The following is a 9,578-nucleotide window of genomic DNA, read 5'->3' as shown; positions in this document are numbered from 1 at the left end:
ACATGGGGCATGGGTTGTAGGTCATGGTCATTGGCCTTAATATAGAAAACTCAGTGCCGCGTTGAAGTAATGACATGCTACGAGAAGGATATCTTCCCATAGTGAGGTGACCTTTGGAAAAGATAAGAAAAATACTGATAACGCGGAAACATCAAGCAGACAGCCCCATGTTCAGAGTAGCCAAATTTGGTGCCATCACTTTATTCAAAAGAAGAGGAAATGCCAAACCATATGCTCTTTCTACCTGAAGGATCTTCCAAATCCGTTTCCTGCCCCCATTTGAAGTTGAACGTTAACGACCTTGTTCTTAAACAGATATATAAAAAGTCATAAACCCCCTGTAACAAATGCCATGCCAATTCAGCGTAGCTCATTGCCTCTTCAGATTCTAACCTCTTTTTCACTCTCCTTGCCATCGTCGAACCCACCATTTTAACAGATCGCCAAATCTAATAAGTGTCCTGTATCTGTGGAATTGAGTTACAATGTGGTTGGGCATTTGGTCTAGTGGTATGATTCTTGCTTTGGGTGCAAGAGGTCCCGAGTTCGATTCTCAGAATGCCCCCTGCTGCAGGTCATGACTTTAATTAATCTGTTGGACATAGAAAAGTTTTATTGGGTTCTTTTATTTTTTTCCCTTCTCAACAGCTAAAATTCCAATTTTGTTGGTGGGGACGTTTCTTGAGCTAGAAGCTGATGCATGACAATCCTCTAAGGCTCTACCTCGCTGATTCAGGTTTGAAATTTGGTTTCCTTTTGATGCATCCAAAATCTGCTCAGCCTCTAGATTCTCAGTGATTGTCCTACAAAACAGTGTTAGACGTGGCCAGACCGTGGGGTCAAGAGGGCACCTCTGAAGGTTAAGTTAGTTATGGAGCTGATCACAAGACTCTGACAAATTGCAAAGCATGAATTGGACATGATACTGAGAGAAATGATTCAGATACCTTCACGATGCGTGGTTTACTTGTTTATATAGGTTTTACCTTTGATTCCCGACCGTTGGATTAATTCTTGCTTCATTTTGGTGGTCATTTGATCTCAGGGTTTTTCCCTTCTTTCGAAGATGATGGCGGTTTCCTTCCCAGGCACGATCCTTCACCCCACACTAGTGGCAATTACCACTTATGATTCAATCACGTATCCTGAATTCTTCGGGATCACGTTTATCCTTGGAACCGCTAGAATCCTTCCATCTTACATGACTATCTGGTTTGAACTACGAACCAGTCTTGACCAGATTTATGGGTCCGAACCTGGTTTGGCCTCAGTTGAACGAGGTTAACAATAGAACCGAGGGTAGACCTGGTCCGATACTACTCTATCTTTATCCTGAGGCCCCAATTACAATGTGGTTGGGCATTTGGTCTAGTGGTATGATTCTCGCTTTGGGTGCGAGAGGTCTCGAGTTCGATTCTCGGAATGCCCCCTGCTACAGGTCATGACTATAATTAATATTTTGGCCAGAGAAAAGTGTTTGGGTTCTTTTATTTTTTTCCCCTTTTTTTTCCCTTCTCAACAGCTAAAAATCCAATTTTGTTGGTCAGGACGTTTCTCGAGCTAGAAGCTGATTGATGCATCCAAAATCTGATCAGCCCTTAGATCTCCTGAGAGTGACCTGCAAAATAAAGCGTCAGAAAACGGCTCGCTCTGTGCTCTAAGGAATGAATAACAAGAATACAATTCAAATAGTAAGCATCTGAGTGTTTTTGTCCGTCTCTACCTTGTGAATAGGTGATGTTTTATATAGAGTGTACCTTCCAATCTTCTTTGTTGGATGTATTTGAGCCTTCTTCGGATAGTCGTTGAATCTTAACTGATAGATCCATTGATAGACTTCTACTAGTTTGGACTAGTAGATGACTCCTAGGGTAACCTGATTGTTATCTGATGGTTATCGATATGCTAGCGATGATTGACAGCCGTCGAATTCTGCTAGCCGTCATCAGGTTGATTAACCTATTCCGAAAGTATCGGATTAGGGCGTGCTGGTGGCTGAGTTAGTTTTCTTCCTCAGCAAGCTATCTTTTGAACTCGGCTCGCTCGGAAGCGAGTCGATTCCTTTCGTCCCAACCGGAGTCAAGGGTTGAACCAAGACTGAACCCAGTTTGATCATATCTTCTCCATATCACGAGCCCTCCAGACCAAGCATTCGGTCAATTCCGAGGGCTTGGTTTTTAACTGGGTTCTTCGTCGAACAATAGTTTTGACAATCCTTAACCCATTGAATGTCATATCATATTTAATGTGGTTATGTCGCTTTTTCCTCTAGCATTGTGAGGGTGACGCCATGCGTCCTTTGCAGCCGAAACTATCGTTGCTCACGCAATCAAAATGATAGTTTTTGAACACCTGTTTTGGATTCGTGAGTTCAAACTTTTGAACCGTCTTCAAATCTCGATTGTTGATGTCGAATTCATCTCGATCGTACACCTCCTCGAACACTCGTGCGGGTGCTTAAAAGTGGTTCGTTGTCTTCGTAGGTTTCATTCTCCTTGTCTGGAATTTGGAAACCTTGTCATCTTCTTCGCGCCTTCACGACTCTCTCGTCTCGAGCTTTCTGCCTCAGTGATTCAGCAAGTTTACTGACTCCTTCGCATAGTTTACTTTCGTCACCAGGTTTCTTTTTTCTCTAGAAACCACAATCAGACCTTTCAGTAATGGAGGATAGTAGGGTTTCTTCTGAAACTTCCCCTGTGCCTAGCGCCAGTAAAGGTGATAGTGGTGATGAGGGCTTTGTTTCTGTTCCCTTTGAGCAGTCAGATAGTGACAAGAAAACCCTAACTGCTCTCTAGCGTGACTTCGCAGAAGTTAGCCAACAGAGAAGAGCAGAAGAAAAAGGTGAGACTTCTTCTGCCCTTCCTGAGTCTAGACCATCCATGACTCCTAAGGTGACTGTCGAGTCCTTTGGGCAGTCAAGACAACCTACCAAATCCGCCGGTGGACCTGATTCTGTTGCTTCCTCCTATAACGAGGAAAATCTCCCTTTAGCCGTCCAGGGTTTTGACTTTCCTTCTTCGTACCATCTTAGGGCTCCCAATTTTGATGAGAGAGTTGATTCGACCCTTTCGGGCTTATTTTCCCTGTATATAGATACTCTGAAAAGCGGGGTTCGCTTTCCCTTCTTCAATCCTTTGTTTGCAGCCATTCTGAATCATTAGGACATTTGTCCTGGAATGTTTCTTCCTAATAGCTGGCGTCTCATCGTCGGCTTCTTGGGTTTATGCTTTGAACTTGGCATCACACCTTCTCTTCCTATTTTTGTACATTTTCATGTTCTTTCTATTTCCCATCCTCCCGGTTGGGTTGTGCTTTCTAAGCGCAATAAAGTGGAGCTTGACTGGACGGGTAGCATTCTTGCCAAAGGAACTTGCCCTTCCAATCATAAAGGATGGCGCAAGCGGTATTTTTTCTGCCGAACACCTCAATCAAATTTTAACTTCCTGACCGTCTGGAAGCAGTACACTTCATACTCTGAGGGTAACCGGGTCCTTCCCTTATCCAAAGAAGACAAAACGGCCGTCGGGAAGATCAAGTCAATTCCATGGTCTCAAGAGATACATGGATATGAGATGGTGTGAAATCCAGCCCAAACCTAGCCAGGACACCCTATCTATTTTGGGTGAAGAAAGGTTAGTTTAATGTTACATCTTGAAGTTGGACCTTGATTGCAGTGTTCTGTCTCCTTCTTTTCTCTTTTCTTCTTCTTATGTTCTATCTTGATGTTTTGATTATGGAGAAGGTGTTACACTACTATAACTACCTATTCTCTAATCTCCTTATGTCTTAGAGTGAACTCTCAATCACTCTATGCATTCCTTGAAACCACATGGTGAATCTCCTCAATTCTTCACTGATTTTGATTGAGTTTTGGACAGCATGATCATTCTACTGTAGCTTCTTTTCTCATTAATGTTTAACATGTTTGATCTTAGCCTTTATTGCTGTTCCAATGTGTTTCATCTCCTTGAATCAATTCCCCTTTCTTTCTAGCCATTTTAGCCTTCTATGTTGACCATTGATATAAGCATTCTAGTAAGTTTCTATTTTTGATTCCTCTCATTCTAGGATTAGTATTCTTTTGATTTTCTATTTAGTTATTCTTGCCTCTGATATGTTCTTGATATTCCATTAGAGTGAAGCCTTGTTCTCTCTAATTCTTCCCTTGAATCCATGGTGAGTTTGCTATGAGAACCATGTTGTTTCCAATTTAGAAACTCATGTTCCCAATTTATAAAGTACTGATTTTTGGACCATGGATGATGCCCAATTCATGCTAGATAGTCTTAGTATGTTTGTGTGAAGTTCCCTTTCGAATTTCGGATCAATCGAACTTCAAACGAAGAAGTTATGACAAAAACAGTGCAATATGTACCTTGCTGTCTCCATTGGTCGACTGATTGGTCGACTGGGCCAGTAGACCAATCCAATCGACCAATGAGATCTGTTTTCCAGATTTAGGTCTTTCTTGCTCTATTTAAGTCCAATCTCGGGATTACTTCGTCTCCTCTCGCCTCCTAAGCCTCGGAACGAGTCAAAACTCCATTCCAATCAATTTCCTTGCATCCTTGGTTGATCCCTCGCAAGAACTCAAGTAATCTTCTTCCTCTTGCATCAAAGGTATGTCTACACTCTCTTCTTCTTCTCCATCTCTGTTTTTCTTTCCTTTTTTGGGCTGAGACAGTAGAGAAGATGCTGCATTCTCTGTTGCAAACATCTCTCTACTCATCCCACATGATCTTCCTAAGGATTAATGGCTAATGCGATGATCTTAACCATGATCATTGCAAGCTTTTGAAGGAATCATGATCTAAATCATGATCTTGTCTTCATTCATATTTTAATTCAAATTTTGATCTTCTTAGATCTGTTTTATTGATCATATTAGTAGTCAATCGCTGTGTTTTCTTTACAAGAGTTGTAACCTATCAATCTTTAGTTCTTTCTTCTTGGTCATACCATGCTTTCTTCGAAAACCATAACTGATACATTTATGTAAGTTTTGTTTCCTTATTTAGATTCATGTTCTTCAGTCTTAGATCTATTTTTCTTGAAGATCTATGCATGCTTTTCATGATTTCTTTATCACAATCAATGATCCATCATCCTATTGTTCTTGTCCATGATTTTTACTATGAATTCTTCAAGAACCATGATTGATCTAAGTATGGTAACTTTTGTTTCCTAATTTGTAACTTGAAGACTTGATTTGATTAGTGTTTTGAAGTCCTCTATATACTAGGATACTTTCATAGTAGTTTCCCCCTTGTTTGGTACCCTTTTGAACCACCAAATTCGGTTCTTTATTCTTAAAACTCTGATTTTGTAGGCCACTGTCTCTATTGTTCGACTCATTGGTGGACTGAGACAGTAGACCAATCCAATCGACCAATGAGTACAGCAACTCCAGATTTGGTCTGTTTTGGATGTTTTGATATCTTTCCGTCTAGGTTTCTTTCCTAATATGATATATATACTTGTTTAGGACCTTCTTGCCAAGTTTGGGAAGATTCTCCTTGATCCTTGGAGATTCTCTTCAAGTTATATAAGGTAAGGATGGCTACTTCTATAATAGCATAGATTGTGTGATTTTAGTTTCTATATTAGAATCTTTTGGATTTGTTACCATAATTACATTCTTTTATGAATATATTACTGCTGCACTTACTTTAATTACAGTAGCTTTATTTACTTGGTTTCTTTAGTTTATGAATGTATTTATTTGTTAATTGTATATGACATGGATCTTATTATGGTATATTTTCTATATACTGTAAATGTGTATGATATGATTGATTTGTGATTGTGATTGATTAAGTATGGTTTGGGAAGGAGAGGTGTCCTTTTGACACTTCTGTCCTTGGACAACTACGGGAATATTATGGGATGTTTCCGGAGATGCCCTCTGGACACCTTCCTAAACTGTTGGATGACATATTTAGGACTGTCTAGTAGTGTTTGGCTAGGATGTCCCGTTATGTCAGACCCTAATCGGAGGGGTATTGAGACCGAACGACCCGTGGTAGCAATGGGGATTTGTGGGCGCTCAAGACCGGTAACCAACCCGTGAGAGGACAGGAATCACATTGTGGGGGCCATTTATTGGTAGGATTGCATATGGATAGACTTGGGCTCACGGGCGCTCAAGACCGGTAACCAACCCGTGAGGGGACGTGAGAGCTTCCCGTTTACCATATGTGGATAACCAATAGGGTTGATGAGTCCGTAGTCAGGGACTATGAGGACTCTAGTGTGAAGGATACCGGAAAGGATCGCCAGGGGCGAGGAATGGACGTATCTGGATCTGACTTGATGTAGCTGAGTAGAAGACTTGCATTTGGCTAGGCTTTAACCCTGACATGCGCCAGTACTTAGACCAAACGGTGATGTGAGAGAGCGGTGACCTATACCCCCAGCCATGGAATATCCTGAGGGATGAAGGACCCATTACCAACTGATGATGAGTGAATGAGACTTTCCTAAAGAAGTACGATGCTATGACTTAAAGCATGTCTGCCAATAGAGACCAGCATACATAGAGTTAGATTCATACATTCATTGTTTGTCTCATACCATATTGCATTTATGTTTGCTTTGTAATCCTGCCATTTATGTTATTATGGATTTAACTGCCTTACTGGGTTTTTTTCAAAACTCACTCCTTTTGTACCATATCTTTTGTTAGACTTCTCTGCAGGTTTGAAATATGATGACGGTCCATATAAGGAAGGGCAAGGTGAAGAAGATGAAGACTGAAGACGAAGAAGAGCCGACTGAAGATGTGGATTAGATTTCTCTTGTTTCTTCTAGACTTATCTTTTACTTTACTTGTATTAGCTTAGAGCTTTAGTTAGATTCGATCTACCTTCCACATATGTCTGTGGAGTATATTTCCGCTATACTCTACAGTTGCCTTTTTATTTGGTATCATGTTTTCCGCACTCTGATATTCTTAGTGATCCTTCTGAGATCTTTTCTTGAATTTTATTATTAACTTATTAGAATACAATGATTTGTTCTTGCTTTTGATTATGTTATTGTGCTAAATGGATATGATCATTCCTAAACTTGATCTTTAGGGCTGTGGATCACACTCTCGGGTATGCTAGTTAGGGTACCGGCTGGGAGGATGTGATAGATGGAATACAACTCCATCCTTCAGTACTGGGGGTTGGCTCAACGTGAGCTTTCTATCTGCCACTTTTTGCTTTCTTGAAAATACTGCGAATTCTTTCAATTTTGACTTTCGTCTTTCTTTGCAGTGCCTCCTAGAATGAATCCCGAAAGTCTTCAGGTGAAGGCTGCCAGGGCTGTTGTAACTACTGAACAACGGTCTCCTCGAACCTTGACTACAGAATAGGTAACTTCTGCACCACCTCCAGACCCTTCCTACAAGGGTATCAGGAACCTAAAGCCAGTGGTTGAGGCTTCGGGGAGAGGGAAAAAACCAATGGAAGAGGTAGACCTCCCCTCCCCCATTCAAACTAAAAGGAAGCATGACTTAGCTAATGCTTCCGCCCTGAAGAAATCCAAAAAGAATAAAGACTGAGGAGATCTTCATGCCTCAATGGACGTTGACGCAGATAGATCGGGCAACACAGGATCCTGAGAAGGTTGCTGAATGGAGATCTCTTGGTCTTTTGCCAGCCAATCGTCAGGCCTTTGAGGCCCTGAAGGATGACATTCTTGTTCGTCATTCCACAAGGTATTATTTTTCTTGATCTTCCGCCAATTGCTTTGTAATCTCTCATGAGATTTTCTGATTATCTTCCTGCCCTTCCAGGGATGCTGTGTTGAGCTTTTATCAACACATGGAGGCATTGAGCCGAGTTGGTCGCAATGGTTCCTTGCTGTAGACCTGTGAAGAGAATTTGGCGAAGGCCAATTCTGAGGTGGACCGGCTGAAGAAAGCAACCGAAGAGTTGAAGGAGAAGCACGATGAGGAGATGAATTCCTTGAAGAAGGAACTTGACTCATCAATTACTCATGCTATTGCTGCCGAACGTGAGGCCAAGAAATACAAAAATGAGGCTATTGCCTTTGGCGAGAGCCTCGGGTTTAAGTCCTTGGATAATGAACGCCTGTTGAAGATGGCAGTTCCTAGCAAGCTAGAACATATTAGACCAGATCTTCGGAAGGACTGCATTTGGAAGTATCTGAACAATGTCCCCTTTACCAAATTGTTGGGCTCCTTCAACCTTCAAGCTTACCGAGCGGGGCAAAATGACGTTTGGGAAAAGATCCTTGAATCTAATCCTTCCTTTGACACGACTCCCTTTCGAGAGGTGTGCCATAAGGAAATCTTCGGGAATCTTAAGTTGTCTTTCCCTGACATGGTTTTGGAAGAGGAGGATCCTATTCCAGCGGACCCGAATATCGAGGAGTATCTTGCTGACTCGCCGCCTCTTCCTGAAGAACCTCAATAGCCTGCTTCGGAGAAAGATCCTGATAAAGACACTTCGGTCGACAATGAGGAAAAATCATAGGAAACCATCTCCTTATTTTCTTTTTTCTTTTGTAAGGGTTGGCCCTCCATAATTTTAAAGAAATGGAAATCAGTCTTCTTTTTCTCGAACTCTTCCAATGATTGGCTTAATACTTCCTCATCTCATATCATTCCAAAAATTGTCTTAATAACAATATGTGAATGATATAAGTTATCACATAGATTAACTTGTACCTTAACGGGAGATAACGTTCGAGATATCATGAAGATGCGTTCGGGAGAGACATGTTCGGCCTCTGAGCTTTTTGTGCCATCTGAACCTTTATCTCCCAACTGCTCCTTCATTTAAGACGAAGTCCAAACGTTTCCTTTGTATTTGTATACCAATTGCCTTTCCCAAGGAATTGGAAATATTCTATTATTTAATGCTAGTGCGACGGTTGATCTTTGGCAGTATCCTCATATCAGGTGCATATCGTTCCACGTGGAAACCTAGTTCAGCGTTCAAGTTTCAAATTTGAAGTGCCGTTATCCCCTGACCATTGATCCTTCATATTCATGAATTCGAAGCATCCCTTCCATCCTGTCCCTTGATTATCTTGGGCTTTCAACCATCGCATCTCTCTTTGAGGCTATTTAAACTCCTTTAAGGATACCTCTTGCTATCTGCAAGTTATTTCTATTTGATAGATTTGCAAAACGACATTCCGTCTTCCTTTGTTGTATCCGTACTCTTGTCCTCCGACAATATCTTCGATCAGAATCTAAACCAGTAAGTCTTCTGCTCTATCTATGTCATGAATCTCTTCTTCTCCCTGAGTAATCTCCACAGTATTCATACTTGGGGTTTACTTATTACGAAAGTTCTTTATGGTTCATGTTCAACAGAGATCTAGGGTTTTCTCTTTTCTATATGTTGTTGGATTCTCGTACTGACACTGCTTTTTTGTATTTGCAGTGCCTCCCAGAATTAACTTGGACCTTATTAGGGCAAATTCCTGCAAGAAAACTGCCCCAGTACCGATGAAGGTTGCTCCCTCTGAGGTGATTGCCGCTGGTGAATCTTCTAAACGTGAGGAGTCTGCTGTTGGTGAATCTTCAGATCACATTCCCACAGTATCACACCCCACCC

The 9,578-nt window shown here is 41.4% G+C and overlaps 2 non-coding genes across 2 annotated transcripts; both read left to right on the top strand.

Annotated features, from left to right (window-relative positions):
- Positions 1 to 493: 493 nt before the first annotated feature.
- TRNAP-UGG (transfer RNA proline (anticodon UGG)) lies at positions 494 to 565 on the top strand. Its single transcript has one exon. It is a non-coding gene; the product is annotated as a tRNA-Pro (tRNA).
- Positions 566 to 1,357: 792 nt separating this feature from the next.
- Positions 1,358 to 1,429, top strand: TRNAP-UGG (transfer RNA proline (anticodon UGG)). The gene has a single exon. It is a non-coding gene; the product is annotated as a tRNA-Pro (tRNA).
- The last annotated feature ends 8,149 nt before the right edge of the window (positions 1,430 to 9,578 follow it).

Source organism: Hakea prostrata, unplaced genomic scaffold, assembly GCF_041222555.1.
Source record: "Hakea prostrata isolate BN-2017 unplaced genomic scaffold, UWA_Hpros_2 contig_110, whole genome shotgun sequence".
NCBI classification, from domain to species: domain Eukaryota; kingdom Viridiplantae; phylum Streptophyta; class Magnoliopsida; order Proteales; family Proteaceae; genus Hakea; species Hakea prostrata.
This window is presented reverse-complemented; position numbering and strand designations above follow the sequence as displayed.